Here is a 17,715-nt window from a genome sequence, read left to right on the forward strand (position 1 = left end):
CTAGTGTCATAATAACAATTTTAAAGGCCGGGCACAGTGGCTCACGCCTGTAATCCCAGCACTTTGGGAGGCCGAGGCGGGCGGATCACGAGTTCAGGAGTTCGAGACCAGTCTGGCCAACATAGTGAAACCCCGTCTCTACTAAAAATACAAAAATTACCCGGGTGTGGTGGCATGTGCCTGTAGTCCCTAGGGAGGCTGAAGCGGGAGAGTCGCTTGAACCCAGGAGGTGGAGGTTGCAGTGAGCTGAGACCACGCCATTTGCACTCCAGCCTGGGTGACAGAGTGAGACTGTCTAAAAAAAAAAGAAATACACACACACACACACAAGCAATTTTAAGTTTTATTTCTTTTAAATTGATTGAAATGTACCTAGCCACACGTAGCTAATGACAACCATATTGAGCAGCAAAGCTCCAGGGTTCTAGACAAACAGCAGATATTAATTTTGGTTTTGTCTGTGTTTTACTAACCCCACCCCCATGCTCCAATTCCATGCAGGCAGCCTGGCCCCTAGCGTGTCTCAGAGAACTTTCCTGGCCTCCTTTGCCAGAGCTGGTAGCCAGACTCAGCATGACCTTGGGACCTTTGTGTGGCTTTGGAGAAGAAAGAAGGTCCCGATAATGGCTGAGATCCAATTGCCCACCAGCCAGCAGGATAGGGGCTTAGAATAGGATGTAAGTTGATTTAAAGGAAAAAAAGGGGCCGGGCATGGTGGCTCATGCCTGTAATCCCAGAACTTTGGGAGGCCGAGGCGGGCAGATCACTTGAGGTCAGGAGTTCGAGGCCAGCTTGGCCAACATGCTAAAACCCCATCTCTACCAAAAATACAAAATAATTAGCCGGGAGTGGTGGCAGGTGCCTGTAATCCCAGCTACTTGGGAGGCTGAGGCAGGGGAATCGTTTGAACCTGGGAGGCAGAGGTTGTAGTGAGCCGAGATCACACCACTGAACTCCAGCCTGGGTGACAGAGTAAGATCCATCTCAAAAAAAAAAAAAAAAAAAAGAAAGAAAAAAGGAAGCTGGCTGTTTCTGGCACACCTGGGTTTTCCACTGGGTCTATACCAGGTGCACAAGTGCCTACTCCTCACCTCTATGCCCACACAGCCCACCACATGGACATGCACCAAGCGTGCCCCCCAGCTGTGTGTGGACACAGGCAGCCACCACATGCCCTGTGGCTTACTCCTCCCAAGCTCCTGGGCCTGGGCTGAGGGTCCAGCAGGTTCACAGAACACCCACGTGGTCTGGGCTTCCAGAGCCTCGCCATCCTCCTTCCCCTCTACCTGCCCAGCATCCCCGGGCCCCTGCTGGCTTGCAGGAGTAAATAGCCACCTGCACACTCTACCCACTCACACCCAGCTCTGGATGGACATCGGGGAGGGCAGGGTCTGGGCGGTAGCCAGGAAATCCTAAGCTGTGAGTGTTAGCTCCCTGTGGCTGCTGTAACGAGTTACTACACACGTGGGGGCTTAGAACAGCAGAAATGATTCTCTCGCAGCTCTGGAGACTGGGTGTCCAAAATCAGTATCACCTGTCTCAAATCATGGCATCGGCAGGGCTGTGCCCCCTCGGAGGCGCCAGGGGAGAACCCGTGCAGGGCCCCTTGCAGCTTCTGCCAGCTTCCCTGGTGCTCCCTGGCTGTGTTTGCGTCACCCCGGTCTCTGCCTTGGTGGCCGCACAGTCTCCTACTCCGTGCGTGTGTCGAGTCTCCCTCGGCCTCTCTCTGGTGTGGACGCTTGGGACAGCATTTAGGGAACCCCTGGATAGCCCAGGTCCTTATCTCAAGACCTTTAACTTTGCACATCTGCAGGAGCCCATTTTTTGGCTGTAAAGGGGACACCCACACGTTCCAGGGATGAGGACCCGGATATCTTTAGGGGCCATTTTTCAGCCTACCATGGTGAGCCACAGACACTCCGTGCCCAGCTCCCAAAGTTAGCTCTGGCTTTGGTGGCCGTGTAGGGTGACAGACCTCAGAGACCCCATCAGCGCTGACACCATGGGCCCCAAGAGCCTGTGGCCATGGCTGGTGGGAACTCCCCGGAACCGTGGGGCTCTCAGAGAAGTAGAGTGAGGAGCACGGAGAGACAGACGGGCGGGTCCTGGGAGCAGGAAGGCATGAACTCAGGGGAGGCACACCGTGGCCTCCAACCTGGGCCTCCACAGCATCTCACTTCGTCTTCCCACAGCCCTTGACAGATTGGGAAACCAAGACTCACAGAAGCAACAGCTAAGTCCTCTGTGCAGCTTACCTCTGAACAGCCCCACAGAGAAGCTGTCAGCAGCTCCAAGTTACAGGGGGAGGAAGTGCCTGCTCAGAGGTGAAGTGACTTGCCCAAGGTCACACAGCAACAGGCGGCAGGGCAGAAGCGTGAGCCCTCTGGCTGACTCAAGCACCCACCTTCTTGGTGCCTCACCAGGTTCCCAGAAGCTGGAGGGTGAGCTTGTCTTGGAGAATGACCAGGATTTGGGGAAGTGGAGAAGGAGGGTCAATGGGATCAATGGTCAAAATGGATGAATGGGAATTTTTTCTGGCTTTGGAGGCAGGTGACCTCAGGGTGGGGGTCAGTGTCTCTGCTATTGGGCAGGTTCCTCCTCTCAGGGGCCCCGAACATCCATCCCAGCAAAAGGTGGGAGTCTGAGGAAGGTTATGTCTAAAGGGTTGTGTTCACCCCACAGATATCTCTCAGGGGCCTGCCATGGCCCCTCCCTCCCTCCCTTGGTTTTTTTCTCCCTTTTGTCTGCTGCCCTATCCCACAGGCCCTGGAGGGCGGCAGGAAGGAGAAGGGCAGGGGACGTGGCATGGCTGAGCATGCCGTCATTTCTAGGGACTCGGGAGAGCAGGAAGAGCTGAGTGCCCCCCAGGAGCAAGCCAGACAGGGGCCATTCTCGCCTCCAGCGGTGGCTGAGAGCTGGCCCCATCAGGAACGGGGTAAGGCTCCGACCAGCAGCCCTGAGACCCCAGCCTGGCCCTCTAGGGGTGCACACAGAGCTGCACACACCCCACCCATGTGTGCGGACAGATGCACACCCTCTCCCTCCCTCCATACACCTGGGCCTCTAACAACAGTTAGATGCCACAGAGAGCCTGGGCACGCCGACTGCTGCTCAGACAACACGCTGCTGTTGCTCAGGTGGAAAACTCTGGAGTGTCCTTGGCTCCTCTCCTCACCCCATGCCAGAAATTCTTGGCTATTTTACCTTCAAGATATATTTGTAATTGGAATCTTTTCACAGCCCCACCCTGGCCAGGGCCCCCTGGATTCCCAGGCCTCCTGCTCCTGCCCTGGCCCCTCTCAGCAGCCAGGGTACACTGTGGGGACCTAGGGGAGATCCCAGCTCTCCCTGAAGGCCCCTGTCACTCAGGGTCTGAGTCAGAGGCCCCACCGTGCATTGTGGCCACCCAAGCTGGTCCTGACCCTCTCTGTCCTTGCCTCCTGCCCTCTGCCCCCATGCATTGCTCTCCAGCCCCACAGGCCTCCCCACTGCTCCTGGCACACTCCTGCCTCAGTACCTTTACACCTGTACTGTCTCCTCTTCCCGGCTCCCCACACATCTGTCCCCTGCCTCCCTTAGGTCTCTGCTCTAAGACCACCTTGTCTCACCTAACTAACAAGCTGCTTCCCCCTCCCACCCCCTCCCGCACCCCCCGGGACACTCATCATCCATAGCCCCCATATTTACTTTTCTATTTTGTCTGTCTCTCTCCTGCCCCAAATACCCACTAGAACGTTGGCTCCACGAGGACATGGATTTGTGTCTGCTTCGGTCACCATTGCACCCCTATCCAGCCCAGCATCCGGGGCATCAGACTCTAACACCTGTGGTGGGAAGGAGTGCAGACACAGAGACAGGCAGGGGCAGTGGCACAGCTGCATATGCCCACACCTGCACACACACACACACACACACACACGGGCCCTGAGCTGAAGCTGCCCTTGGCTCAGTGGGGCCTTGGACGACAGCCTGGCCCTGGCTCTTAGGCAGCTGGAGTCTTTGTCCTCACCCGAGACTGCCAGCCCACCCCAGCTGTGACTGCTGATGCCCCAGATGGGCCTGCACTTCTCCTGAAAAGGACGGACCAGCTTCCTGCAGCCAGAACTCCAGTGCAGACCAGAGCCTAGCCACAGCATCTGAGCTCCTCTCTCCCTCCCGCCTCTGCATCCCTGACTCATCCCCTGCCCCAGAGAGGCAGCCTGGGCCCAACTTCCCCACTGAGCAGAAGGGAAGACTGAGGCAGGAGGCTGAGCCAGCCAGCTGCCCCCTTAAAGCAGAAGCAGACAGACGTGGCTCCCAGCCCAGCCCCTCCCTGGCTCAGGCGGTCACCTCCCAAACAGTCTGACCCCAGTCTGTGGGAGCTCCCTGGGCACCCTTGAGCCATGCGTGTGCAGCCACTATGCACACTCCTGCCAGCCGGCCCCTCCAGCCCAGCTTATCACCAATGACTTTCCCGACAGAGATCGATAGAAAACCTTTTATCTCCTTCCCCGTGGCGGCTCAGACTCAAGCCTCAGAGCAGAGCTGGCTCCTGTTACTATGGTGACCCTCATGGACCTCACTGACTCCCTCCCATTCACCCCCACCCCCACGCCCTCCACCCTCCCTCACCCTCCCCCACTCCCTCCTCCCTCCATCCTCCCTCCCCCTCCTCCACTCCCACTCCCTCCCCATCCCATCCTCCCTTCCCCACTCCCTACCCCAACCTGTTTCTACTCCCTCCCCACCCCCATCCCACAGCCTGGGACCAACACTGGCTCCCCACCCCTGCTGCCTGGAGAAGGGACAGGGCCTGCACACTTCCCAGCTGCTCATGGCTGACAGGGAGGGGCCTGGGGGGGTCCTTGCCCCCACCCAAGCCCCATCTGCTCCTGGTCTTGACCTTGCCAGTCCCCCACTTTCATGCCAAACTACAGCTCCAGTGCCCTATTGAGGCCTCCCCCCTGCCCACACCATCCTCAGCATTCTGTAACTGGTCCCTTGTATTAGCGAGCTGTTTCCCTCTCTGTACAGACAGATGGCATCCCTCCATACAGGGCTGCTGGGAGCTGTGAGCATTACATAAGCACAAACCTATGTTGAGTTTGGCCTATGGCTGATGCTCAGGATATACTAACCACTGTTAATAAGCCTCAATTTGTTCATCCATTAAATGGGTATACAAGGGATTATCGTTGTAAAGATTAAATGAGAGACAGACACAAATAGCTTGGCTTACTGCCTGGCACATTCTAAACACTACATTCATGAAGGGACCATCATCCAGCCCCTAATAAGCCACAGCCTCCCTTCCTCCTTCGTTCTTTGAGGGTGTTTAGGTGTGGGGAGGAGGTGGGAGGAACAGGTGCAACCCCGCCCTCCATGGAGGCTCCATAGGCTTGGCCTCCAGCATGCAGACCAAGGAGAACGATGCCTCATCAGGGTCCAAGTAACCTGTGCCCTCTCTCTGCCCACAAGGCTATATTGGTTGTACCTCACTTTGGCAGAGGCCAGATTTTCCTCCCATGCTACCCTTGCCTTCCTGCCTGGAGGCTGGGGCTGCTCTCTTCCTTCTGCCTGGAATGCCTTGCCCCACAGCCAGCCCCACAGTCAGGGAACCGCCTTCAAGGGAAGTGCTATGGCACCGAGATCTGGATCCAGACCCCCTGGGTCCACATCACAGCTGTGCCACTACTACCCTCTGAGGCAGCTGCACAGAGACCTCCCAGGACCCCACACCCTCATCCCCAGAACCTACCAGTGCTCCCTCGGGTGGCAAAAGGATCTTTGCAGACATAATTAGATTACAGATCTTGAGATTGTTGCAGGCTATCTGGATGAGCCCCATGTGTAGTCACAAGTGTTCTTGTATATAAGAAAGAGGCAGAGGGAGCTTCGACTGAGAGGAGGAGCTGTGCCGATAGAAGCAGAGGTTGCCGTGATATGAGGACGGGAGCAAGGATTCTCCCCCAGAGCCTTAAGGAAGAGCCAGCCCTGCCCACACCTTGACTTTGGACTTCCGGCCTGCAGAACTGTAAGAGAATAGATGTGCATCGTTTTAAGCCACTGGGTTTGTGGTCATTTATTCCAGCAGCCGCAGGAAGCACACACACACACACACACACACACACACACACACACACACGCTGCCTCACCTCCTCATCTGTAAAATGGGGCTGGTTCAGGACCTCCCCCCTGGGTTCTTGGGAAGCGTAAGAGAGTTGGAAGGAGCAAAAAGCTTAGAAAAGTCAGGGATATTACTTTTCGAATTGTTATGCAACAGCGATTTGTCAAGCCTTGAGGAAGATAGCATTCCTCCCACCTTCAAGAAACTCGCCACCTGGAGCAAGGGAGACTCGCGAAGAATCATGGTCCCAGAGGCTGTTAGAGACTTGTAGAGTAGGCCTGGGCACACTGCCCAGGGAGCAGGGGCCTGATTTCACCTGCGGGGGCCTGGGAGGGCATCCTGGAGGAGCCCACTCTTGAGCTAAGCCTGGAAGGATGTGGAGGGAGGAGCCAGACAGAGCAAGAGGGCAAGGGCATCTTGGGCAGAGGGAACAGCACGTGTGGCTGCTCAGAGGAGTAAGGGAAGAGGAAGTTGAGGAACCTGCAGGTCAGTCTGCAGGGATGGGGCCTTGGGGGCATCACGGTGGTGGGCGCAAGCCAGGGAGTCACATACTGGAAAGGAACAATTGCTTGGGCCACCGTGAGGAGGGTGAATGGGGGGTTGAGACCGAAGGCAAGGAAACCAGTTGCAGAGATTGTGGTCTGGGAGGTAGTGAAGAGTAAAATCAGTGGAATTTCAGGACAACCTGGAGAAGGTGGGTGAGCAGAGGCAGTGGAGGGTTGGCAACTTCCTGCCAAGGGGAGGGGACGGGGGTGGAGCAATTCCCGAGATGGCAATGACAGCGATAATGACAACTAGTGCTAAAATTGGTGCTTACTATATGCCAGGGAATGTGCAAAGTGCTTGATATGCCTTATCTCAGTCTCAATCCTGGAATTGTGATTATCAGCAGGGAATAGAGCCCAGAGATGGAATCCAGAGCTGGGAACAGGGAGGTGCGGGAGGCTGGGTGGCGGAGGTGGGGAGGGGAGGTGAGGAAATGGCTTTTATATAAACAAGATGAAAAACTGTTCAGGGACCGCTCTTGTCATACTTTTCTATTATTAAAAAAGAAAGAAAACACATGTTTTATTAGTAGCTAAGCACTTTTATTTCCACCACTGGTAATAACAAAAAATCTGTAGGGCCTGAAAGCATGGCAATTCTAACCCCTCTATTTAAAAAAGACCTCTGAAGTACATATCCCTTAGGACTATGCATGGGTAGTCAAAGCTTAATGACCAGCGGGGGGACAGGAGGGTGGAGGTGTCTGTGATCAGAAGCTCGGCTGTCCTGGTGGTTTTATTTCTTGAGCTGACAGTGGTGAAATCAGTGGTGATCAGTGAATTAGTTTCTATACCTTCTTGAATATCTTAAATATTTTATAATTAAAGATTGGGTGTGACGGATATTCTCCGGCTCTACATGAAAGCTGGTTGGAGGTACTAAGTCACACTCACAAATTACAGGATCTCTGTCCCCCTAGTTAGCCTGAGTTCCTTTCACCACATCCTGGCTCTGTTTGCATACCCCCAGAGACGGGAAGCTTCCTCCCTCTCTTGAAGTTGCCTGGGGCCCTCTTTGAACAGCTCTAATTGTGGGAAAGTTCCTTATAAAGAGCCAGAAGCCTGCTCCAGTCCCTCTGCCCACTGGAACCACACAGTCTGTGTGTGATCACACAAGGCCCAGGCTGCCCTTTAGATCTTTGAAGGCAGTGCTCATTCTCTTCTCTCCATTCCAAATTTTTCGTCTCTGGGTAAAGTCTCAGTTCTCTTTTCAGGCAAGTGACAGAAAACCAGCTCAAACTGGTTTATGATAAAAGGTGAATGCATGGCTCAAGTGACTTAAAGTCCTGGGGTTTCTGAGCTTCAGGCACAGCTGAATCCAGGTGCCCAGAGGGTGTCTCCATGTCTCTCAACTCCTCATTCTTCCCCACTGGCTCTGTTTTCAGACCCACAGTCGACCAGCTCAACTACCCCTGGAGGCTCCAGCAAAGCTCAGTTCTTCCAGCAAAATTCCTGGAGGGCTTAGGTCATTCGAACCATCCCTGAACCAATCCCTGTGGCCAGGCAAATGGGGCAGTGTGGTCAAACCTGAGTCATGTGACAATCTCTGCATCCTAGAGGTAGGGACAGCCCAGCCTGAACCACATGGGCCAAAAGTGGGAAAGAATGGTCCCCACAGGAAAATCGATTGTAATTACCACCAAAAGACTAGATGTATTAGGTAGGACGTAGGTTTTATAACAGAGATCCACAATAACACCGGCTTAAACAAGATGGAATTTTATCCCTCCCTAACTCCAGATGCCAGAGATCTTGGGCTGACACGGTTAACTGTATGGTTGGGGTGCCCCATAGCTGAGCATTCATTATCCGAGTTGGTAGTAAGAGTTGTTAAAACATGAATATATTTACTACTGTCCTGGCCACTTACTTCATTCCCACTCAAGCATCTCACCCTACCTAGCACCAGCATCTGTCCGCCCCTCCCATCTGCATCTCTTCTGTCTGTCAGGTCTACTTATGCAAGCTGGCAGCAAAGGAAATCTTCCAAGTTGTAGAATTTCATGAAGTTGATGAGAGTTATGTTGGAGAGCTCCTGGGTCCTGCACACAGTGCCTGACAAACCAAGGATCTGTCTATCTGGCTGGGTCAGCCCTGTCTAAATAATGAAAACCCCCAATGTGAAGAAAGATGAACCTGTGCTTTGGAAGAAAATGATCTGAATGTCATAGAACTGAGAGTGGCCCAAAGGACTCAGGGGGATGTGATGAAACATTTTGGTTGTTAGGACCCAGAAGGTTCTAGTAAGGACCATCAGGCAATTTTGTGGGAAAAACTATGCCTACTCAAATGAACTTTTTGTACTCTAATTGTCTTACTTCATTTTCTGCTGCTATAGCAGAATACCACTCTGGGTAATTTGTAAACAATAGAAATTTATTTGACTCATAATTCTGAAGACTGGGAAGTCCAAGAGTATGGCACCAGCATCTGGTGGGGGCCTTCATGCTGTATCATCCCATGGTGGAAGGCAGAAGGGCAAGACAGCACTAGAAAGTGAGCAAGAGAGAGCTGAACTCGCTTTTACAATAAATCCAGCATCTTGATAATGAGCTCACTCCTTCAATAAAGAGATTAATCCATTCACGAGGGTTTTGCCCTTATGACCTAATCACTTTTTTTTTTTTTTTTTTTTGAGACGGAGTCTTGCTCTGTCGCTCAGGCTGGAGTGCAGTGGCCGGATCTCGGCTCACTGCAAGCTCCGCCTCCCGGGTTTACGCCATTCTCCTGCCTCAACCTCCCGAGTATCTGGGACTACAGGAGCCCGCCACCTCGCCTGGCTAGTTTTTTGTGTTTTTTTGTATTTTTAGTCGAGACGGTGCTTCACCGTTTAGCCAGGATGGTCTCGATTTCCTGACCTCGTGATCTGCCTGTCTCGGCCTCCCAAAGTGCTGGGATTACAGGCTTGAGCCACCACACCCGGCCCTAATCACTTCTTAATAGTCCCACCTCTTAATACATTCACAATGGCAATTAAATTTCATCATAAGTCAGCTGGGCATGGTGGCTCATCACTGTAATCCCAGCACTTTGGGAGGCCGAGGCAGGTGGATCACTTGAGGTCAGGAGTTCAAGACCATCGTGGCCAAGATGGTGAAACCTTGTCTCTACTAAAAATACAAAAATTAGCCGGGTGTAGTGGTGGGCACCTGTAATCCCAGCTACTCAAGAGGCTGAGGCAGGAGAATTGCTTTAACCTGGGAAGCAGGAGTTGCAATGAGCCGAGATCGTGTCATTGTACTCCAGCCTGGGTGACAAGAACAAAACTATCTAAAAAAAAAAAAAAAAAAAAAAAAATTAAATAAATAGGCCGGGCGCGGTGGCTCAAGCCTGTAATCCCAGCACTTTGGGAGGCCGAGACAGGCGGATCACGAGGTCAGGAGATGGAGACCATCCTGGCTAACACGGTGAAACCCCGTCTCTACTAAAAAATACAAAAAACTAGCCGGGCGAGGGGGCGGGCGCCTGTAGTCCCAGCTACTCGGGAGGCTGAGGCAGGAGAATGGCGTGAACCCGGCGGTGGAGCTTGCAGTGAGCTGAGATCTGGCCACTGCACTCCAGCCTGGGCAACAGAGCGAGACTCTGTCTCAAAAAAAAAAAAAAAAATTAAATAAATAAATAAATTTCTGGCCGGGCGCGGTGGCTCAAGCCTGTAATCCCAGCACTTTGGGAGGCCGAGACGGGCGGATCACTAGGTCAGGAGATTGAGACCACCCTGGCTAACACGGCGAAACCCCGTCTCTACTAAAAACACAAAAAATTAGCCGGGCGAGGTAGCGGCGCCTGTGGTCCCAGCTACTCGGGAGGCTGAGGCAGGAGAATGGCGGGAACCCGGGAGGCGGAACTTGCAGTAAGCTGAGATCTGGCCACTGCACTCCAGCCTGGGTGACAGAGCGAGACTCCGTCTCAAAAAAAAAAAAAAAAAAATAAATAAATAAATAAATTTCATCATAAGTTTTAGAGGGGACAGTCAAACCATAACACTAAGTATTAGCACATTAACCTAAGGATTAGCATATTAACCTAAATGTTGTTTGTGGAAGATAAAATGTGTATATTTTCAGAGTTTTAATTTCATTTTTCAAAACAAAGCTCCAATTAAACATTTTTTTCCAATTACTAAGAAATGTTGGTTCCCAGAGCTTTGACTTGTGGTCAAAGTGGTCTTTTTCTCAAGATAATGAGACCCTTCTTTAGAGTGGGTTCAATGTCTGTCTCACTTGCCAGACTATGGTATGGGTGCTGTGTGGTGGGGCCCACATCATTATTCCTGGAGATGGAATCTAGAATGAGGTTTGGCTTCACCAGGTGCAGTGTCTCACGCCTGTAATCCCAGCACTCTGGGAGGCCAAGGCGGGTGGATGACAAGGTCAGGAGTTCAAGACCAGCCTGGCCAAGATGATGAAACTCCGTCTCTACTAAAAATACAAAAATTAGCCGGGTGTGGTGGCAGGCGCCTGTAATCCCAGCTACTCAGGAGGTTGAGGCAGAGAATTGCTTGAACCCGGGAGGCAGAGGTTGTAGTGAGCCGAGATCGTGCCACTGCACTCCAGCCTGGACGACAAAGCGAGACTCCATCCCAAACAAACAAACAAACAAAGAATGAGGTTTGGCTCGATAAATATGTATTGAATGAATGAATGGAAGATCTTAGTAAGGCCTGTGTGGCTCTGGCCCAGCTGGTCTGGGGCCCCTTAAGGGGCATCCCTGGAACTGGACAGAATTCCCCTGTCTGTGGTGATCAAATTTGCCTGGAGTTGGCCATGTACAGTGGCTCACACCTGTAATCCCAGCACTTTGGGAGGCCAAGGTAGGCAAGGCAAATCACTTAACTCAGGAGTTCAAGACCAGCCTGAGCAACATGGCAAAAACCCATCTCTACAAAAAATGCAAAAATTAGCTGGGCATGATAGCGAGCACCTGTAGTCTGAGCAACTTGGGAGGCTGAGATGGGAGGGCTGCTTGAGCTTGGGAGGTTGAGGCTGCAGTGGGTCATGATTGTGCCACTGTACAGACAGCCTGGTGACAGAGCGGGATCCTGTCTGGAAAAAAAAAAAAACCACAATTGCCTGGAGCTAAGTGGGGCTCTCACCTGCTCCCTCTCTTCTCTCTGCTAGAGACCGGAGGCCTTGAAGGAAGGAGGCCCCACGGTCTCTTCTGGCTCTGCTTCCCTATCACCGCCCCCACTTCCCCGCATCCCTTTCCCCGGCAGAGGCTTCTTGCCATAGGGCTCTGGGCACTCACAAGACCTTCAAAAGAAAGGTTCACATTCATATTTGTCTTCTCTGTAGAAGTGCTGGAGGCTGATGGGGGGAGGGGGAGCAGCAACGCTTGGTGGTCCAGAGCTCTACGGTGTTGAACTGTTTTAAATCTTCACAAGCCCAGCAGGTAGGGATTGCTACACTCCTCCTGTTAGAAACCAGAGTCTGAGAGAGGGTGAGGAGGCACCCAAGGCGGTGCTATTGGTGGCAGGGTGGCAGAGTTGGGGCAGGAGTTCTGATTTTCCATCTCATTCCTCTGTTGCTGTCTAAGCAGAGAGCCTGGCTGACAGCTACCTACACAGAGGAAGGTATTCTCGAGAGTTTCCTCCCCTCTCTAGGCCTCTATGTTTTCTGCAAAATGGAGATAATAAGACTGAAATGCACATAGTAGGTGCCAAATAAGTACTAGCCACGTGCTTGCTAATGGGAGTCCTGCTGCACACTCACACTCTGCCTGGGCTCTGTAAGAACAGCCCGGAGCCTCCATCCAGGAGTTTTCATCGCAGAGGGGGCAGGACAGCAGCATGGGTAGGAGCTCGGGCCAGGAGAATCCCTACTCTAGGTATGACTGTGTGATCTTGGGCAAGTGACTTCATTCCCTGATTGTGTTTCGTCATCTGAACAAGGAGGCTATTGAAATGCGGGTGTCTACCTAGTGAGACAGCGGCTGCAGGAATCACCTGGCTACAGTAAGCGCCCTTGCATCCTATTGAGTGAGTCAGGGATAAGCCTGGTCCCTGGCAGGATGCAGGATTCTATCCTGAGATACACCCCCTCTGCTTTCCCCTATTCCAGCCCACCAGGGCCTCTCCTCCAGGCAGGAAACATGATCTCCTTTTGACCTATGAGAAAACAGACAGGAAGTTCAAGGCCACACAGATGTGAGTGTTAAGAACCCTGGGGGGAAAGTGTCTGAAACTCAAGGCTTTGTGTGTGTGTGTGTGTGTGTGTGTTTGTGTGTGTGTGTGTGTGTGTGTGTCTCTGTGTGTGTGTCGGGCTGTGTTGGGGGGTTGGTCAACCAGGTGATTTAAATGTGGGTATAGAACAATAGGTAGTGGTGGGGCCCCCAAGAACCTAGATTCCTTAAAGATATTTTTCTTCCTCTCTCTCTTCTCTCTCTCTCCCTTCCTCCCCCCTCCCCCTCCCCTCCCCTTCCCCTCCCCCTCCCCTCCCCTTCCCCTCCCCTCCCCTTCCCTTCCTTTCTCTCTCTCTTTCTCTCTCTCTCTCTATTTTCTTTATTTTTTCTCTCTTTCTTTCTTATTTTTTTTTTGAGACGGGGTCTCACTCTGTCTCCCAGGCTGGAGTGCAGTAGCACTGTCGTGGCTTATTGCAGCCTCGACCTCCCTGGCTCAAGCGATTCTCCCACCTCAGCCTTCCAAGTAGCTGGGACTACAAACATGCACCACTATACCTGGCTAATTAAAATTAAAAAAAAAAAAAACAACTTTTTTTTTTTGGTAGAGATGAGGTCTCACTGTGTTGCCCAGGCTAGCCTCAAACTCTGGGCTCAAGTGATCCTCTGGCCTTGGCCTCCCAAAGTGCTGGAATTATAGGCATGAGCCACTGTACCTGGCAACATATGTCAACTTCAAATTTTTCACTTTTTGCTCTGCTTTCCAATCAAAACAAACCCAGGAGCCTGAGTTCAGCCTTTGAGCTACAAGTCTGAGACCCTGCACCAACACTGACTTTATTGGGCCTTTGCATTGCACAGCGTGCACACCCCTGCTCACCCTCCTACCTGTGTGCAAATGAGGATGACAAGCAGGGTCAGCAGCAGAAGTCTCTTGGGGCTAGCTCTGCTGACAGTGATCACTGATCAGTTCTCCTCTGAGAAGCCTGAGCCCTCTCAGCCAGCATCATGCAGAGCAGTCTCAGGATGGTTAGGCCTATGGCTGTCCTCCTCTGGAAGGGCCCTCGTTTGTTCAGAAGACTCCCCTGGTTAAAGCAGGCAGAGGAAAATCACTCTTGAAAGCTCAACTCACCAATCACCTCCTCCAGGAAGCCTTCCCCGAATTCCTTGACAGGACTAGGTCATTACTCTGCAGGCCTGAGCACCACAGTACTCTTCACAGGTAACATTCACATTGCAACCCAGGGTCTAACCCAGTGTCTGACCCACAGTGGGCTCTCCATGCATGAAATGGGTGACTAAACTCACCTGCTGTGTGACTTTGGATCAGTGACTTCACCTCTCTGAGCCTTGATTTTCCTATCTGTAAAATGAGTTGTGTCGAGGCAGCATTCAGAGGGTCCCTGCAGATGTGATTAAATCAATTAAGGTTCTTCTTGAGATGGAGGGATTAGCCTGGATTATCCAGGTGGCCCAGAATGGAATCACAAGGGTCCTCATGAGCAGAGGCAGGAAGGTCAAGGGAGGAAGTAGGAGCTGGGACAATGGAAGCAATTGTTTTCTTGCGTGTTCTAGCTTCTGGAGGTCACCAAGTGGTCACAAGCAGAGAAACACAGGCAACCTCCAGAAACTGGAAAAGGCAAGGAACAGATTCTCTCCGGGAGACGCCAGGAGAGCAGGTCCGGCCCACACCTTGGCTTTAGCCCAGTGAAACTGATTTTGGAGTTCTGACCTCCAGAACTGTAAAGAATAAGTCTGTCCAGCCTGGGCAACATGGCGAAACCCACTCTCCACAAAAACTACAAAAATGAGCTAGGCATGGTGGTGTGTGTCTGTGATCCCAGCTACTCGGAAGGCTGAGGCACGAGAATCAGTTGAACCCGAGAGGCAGAGGTTGCAGTGAGCCGAGATTGTGCCACTGCACTCCAGCCTGGGCAACAGAGCGAGACTCTGTCTTAAAAAATAATAAATCAATAAATAAACAAATAAATTTGTGTTATTTTAAGCCACTTGTAGAATTTGTTACAACATCCCTAGGCACCTGGCACACAGTAGGTACTCAAAAGTGGCAGTTCTGGCCAGGCGTGGTGGCTCACACTTGTAATTCCAGCACTTTGGGAGGCCAAGGCAGGAGGATCACTGCCCAGAATTCAAGACCAGCCTGGGCAACATAGCAGGATGCCATCTCTATAAAAATTAAATTGGCCAGGCATAGTGGTGTATACCTGTGGTCCCAGCTACTTAGGGGGCTGAGGTGGGAGAACAGCTTGAGTCCAGGAGTTCGAGGCTGCAGTCAGGTATGATCACATCCCTGCACTCCAGCCTGGGCAACAGAGTCAGACCCTGTCTCACACACACGTACGTACACACACACACACACACACACAGAGGCAGTTGTTAGTACCTTGACCCCACACCCTCTTCCATCTGCCTGCACATTCCTTCCTCCTCTCACTCTCTGGGACACCCATTGCCTTTGCCACCCAGGGCTCCCCTCCTGCCCATCCTCTGAGGTCTGGCTCAATTGCCACCTCCTCCAACGCTTCGCTGAACTGACATCCAGGAATGCTAATCCCTTGAACAAATGTGTTTCCTTGAGTGGTGCCTGAACTATGGCTCCCAAAGAGGCCAGGCTTGTGATCCTCTTTGTACCCCCAGCCCTGCGTATAGGGTCCAGTGGCCCCAGTCATGTAAACTTGATACCAAGGAATTTTCAAAACAAAAGTACCTAATTCCAAGGCCAGGAAATGGACTCTCCTGGACTTCGGGTTCCAGCTGCTTTCCCGCCCTCTCCAGGTAGAGAAGCTGGCCTTGGGGACCCCTGTGTGGGAACCAGAAATCCCCCAGCAAGGCCTCCTTGTCTTGCCTCCCACTGGGGTCCCTAGAACCAGCCTTCCCTTAGGCTCCACTTAGGAGCAGGTTAAGGTAAGGCAGGGAGGGCAGGAGACCAGCTGGGGTGGGGACGGGGGGCCCTGGATGGATGACAGGGACTGTTCCCATTAATCTGGCGTCTTAAAGCAGTAACAGCACTTACTGCATGCCAGGCTGAGAGCTAAATGCTTTCCACACGTACCTCATTCAATCCTCTCAACAGACCCATGAGCTAGGTACTATTATCCCCATTCTACAGATGAGGAAACTGAGGCTCAGCAAGTTAAGTAGTTTGCTCAAAGCCACCCAGCTGGGCACAGAGGAGCCATGTTTAGAAACCAGATTTGCAGGTGCAGTGGCTCACGCCTGAAATCTCAGCACTTTGCGAGGCCGAGGCGGGCAGATCACCTGAGGTCAGAAGCTCAAGACCAGCCTGATCAACATGGAGAAATCCTGTCTCTACCAAAAATACAAAATTAGCCGGGTGTGGCAGTGCATGCCTATACTCCCAGCTACTCGAGAGACTGAGGTAGGAGAACTGCTTGAACCTGGGAGGCGGAGGTTGTGGTGAGCCAAGATCGCACCGTTGCACTCCAGCCTGGGCAACAGGGGCAAAACTCCGTGTCAAAAAAAAAAAAAAAAAAAAAGAAAGAAAGAAAAGAAAAGAAAGAAAGAAAAGAAAAAAGAAACCAGATGTGTCTTCCCCAGAAACTGTGCTTAAAACAAGCTTAAAACGACACAATTCGCACTGGGATCCAGCTCTGTCTTGCTCTTGATATTCGCCCTGCGAGACGGGTAGCCAAGCCCAGTGGGAAGGACCGTGGGGACCGGTGTCGATTCTGTGCTGCAGCCTGAGAACCTGGAGAGGGGACCTCACCACTCTGCACCTGTTTCCTCGTCCACAAAATGTGATGAGCTGACCTCACAGAGGGGGCACCGGGATCTAATGAGGCCATGCACAGAAGGGGCACAGCAAGCCTGGGACAGAGTGAGGCCCTCTACCTATCACAATACCTTATTTTGCAGATGCGGGACTCACTTGTCCCACTGCATGACTCACTTGTCCCAGGTCACCCACAAGCTCTGATGCCTTGACCAGCTCCCCTCTGCCCAACCAAAGGACAAACAAGGGAGGCTTCGATGGGGCTGTTAATAGGATCATGTCCCACAGACCCTAGAGGCTGGGTGGGGCTGGGAGCCTTCCCAAGCAGGTGGCAGTGAGCTCCCACCTGAGCTATGGCAAGTAGAGACCTAGGCATGAAACTGCTCAGAGGTCTATAACTTAAGTTTCACTCATTCATTCAACGTGCCTCTGTTTAAAGACTGCCAGTGGCTACCTTCCTTGCACCTCACTGGGCCCTCTGCAGCCCTGCAGGCTCTGGCCCTCCTGTTATGGCTGTGACTTCAGTGTGCCCATTACTTGTTCCCTTGCTCACGGCCTCCTCACAATTCCACTTACTCACCAAGTTCTCTCCTGCCTCAGGACCTTTGCACTTGATGTTCTCTCTGCCAAGGATGCTCTTCCCAGCAGGACAGGCTCCTGTAGTCCCAGCTACTCAGAAGGCTGAGGTGGCAGGACTGTTTGAGGCCAGGAATTCAAGTTCGGTCTGGGCAAAACAGCAAGACCCCGCCTCTAAAAGAAAAAAAAAATGCTCTTCCCAGACTTTACCCATGGCGGTTCCTCCTGTTATTTAGATCTTTGCACAGACAGGCCTCCTTCTCTCACCACCAGTCAAGGAGCCCTAGCCGTCACTTCACCTGCTAATTTTCTTCCTAGCACTTACTGCTCTAAAATTATCTTCGTCATGTATCTAAGCATTTGTTTGCTGTCTGTCTCTTCCCACCAGGATGCCAGCTCCATGACAGCAGGGACCGCATTGTCTCTGCTCATTCCTCAAGACTCAGCAAGGTGCCAGGTGCCCAGTAAATGAAGTTTACATGAAACCAATAGAGTTTTGAAATCGAAAATGTTTCTCAAACTGTAAAGAAGTGGGCACAGGTGAGGGCTAAAGGAGTGAGGGTGGGGGCCTGGCCTGACGCTGGAAGCTCCAGAACGCAGGGCGCTAGAGTCCTCCCGGG

General features: G+C 52.3%; 2 long non-coding RNA genes across 2 annotated transcripts; both read right to left on the bottom strand.

Moving 5' to 3' along the window:
• Positions 1 to 11,259: 11,259 nt before the first annotated feature.
• LOC144335356 (uncharacterized) lies at positions 11,260 to 12,060 on the bottom strand. The gene is made up of 2 exons (XR_013406156.1): positions 11,896 to 12,060; positions 11,260 to 11,693 (listed from the first exon to the last, which is right to left on the bottom strand). It is a non-coding gene; the product is annotated as an uncharacterized LOC144335356 (long non-coding RNA).
• Positions 12,061 to 12,592: 532 nt separating this feature from the next.
• LOC106993928 (uncharacterized) lies at positions 12,593 to 17,270 on the bottom strand. Its single transcript, XR_013406154.1, has 4 exons — positions 17,100 to 17,270; positions 14,074 to 14,168; positions 13,654 to 13,850; positions 12,593 to 12,754 (listed from the first exon to the last, which is right to left on the bottom strand). It is a non-coding gene; the product is annotated as an uncharacterized LOC106993928 (long non-coding RNA).
• Between the last annotated feature and the right edge of the window lie 445 nt (positions 17,271 to 17,715).

The sequence above is a fragment of the Macaca mulatta genome, chromosome 16 (genome assembly GCF_049350105.2).
Source record: "Macaca mulatta isolate MMU2019108-1 chromosome 16, T2T-MMU8v2.0, whole genome shotgun sequence".
Lineage (NCBI taxonomy): Eukaryota > Metazoa > Chordata > Mammalia > Primates > Cercopithecidae > Macaca > Macaca mulatta.